Consider the following 537-nt stretch of genomic DNA (forward strand, 5'->3'; position numbering starts at 1 on the left):
TGGCGGGGATCGGCGCGGGGCCACCGCGCTCGGCGGCGGCTTCCGATCTGTCAGCCGGGCGCTGCGCCGCCACAGCCCTCTCGCCACAGGAGCTGGTTGACTATCGTCACTTTCAAATTTTCTTCCGTTTTTAAGTATTTTTTCGTTTTCTTGTTTTACTTATTTTATTTCATTCAATTTTGCTTTATTTTTAGATTATTTTATTCAATTTTATTCACTCGGTTTTATTTTGGCTTGCTTTGTTCAATCTTGTTTTGCTTTGTTTTGTTCAATTCTGCTTTACTTTGTTTTGTTCGATGCTGCTTCATTTTGTTTTGCTCAGTTTCGTTTCATTTCGTGCCATCGTCCCGCTCGGGCCGGGGACGAGGCCGCGGCCGAAGGTTCTCCCGACACCTCCGTGATCTGGGCAGCGTGCGTCGGCAGCCCGGGCCGCAGCCGGGGCCGGGGAAGGAAGCGGTTCGGGGGACAAGCTCAGGGCTCGCCCTTTGCCCGGCCGCCGGCCCCGGGCGGGCGGCGGGTCCCGGGCGCCGCTGGCCA

The sequence above is a fragment of the Haliaeetus leucocephalus genome, unplaced genomic scaffold (assembly GCF_000737465.1).
Source record: "Haliaeetus leucocephalus isolate CR32 unplaced genomic scaffold, Haliaeetus_leucocephalus-4.0 Scaffold384, whole genome shotgun sequence".
Classification (NCBI taxonomy): domain Eukaryota; kingdom Metazoa; phylum Chordata; class Aves; order Accipitriformes; family Accipitridae; genus Haliaeetus; species Haliaeetus leucocephalus.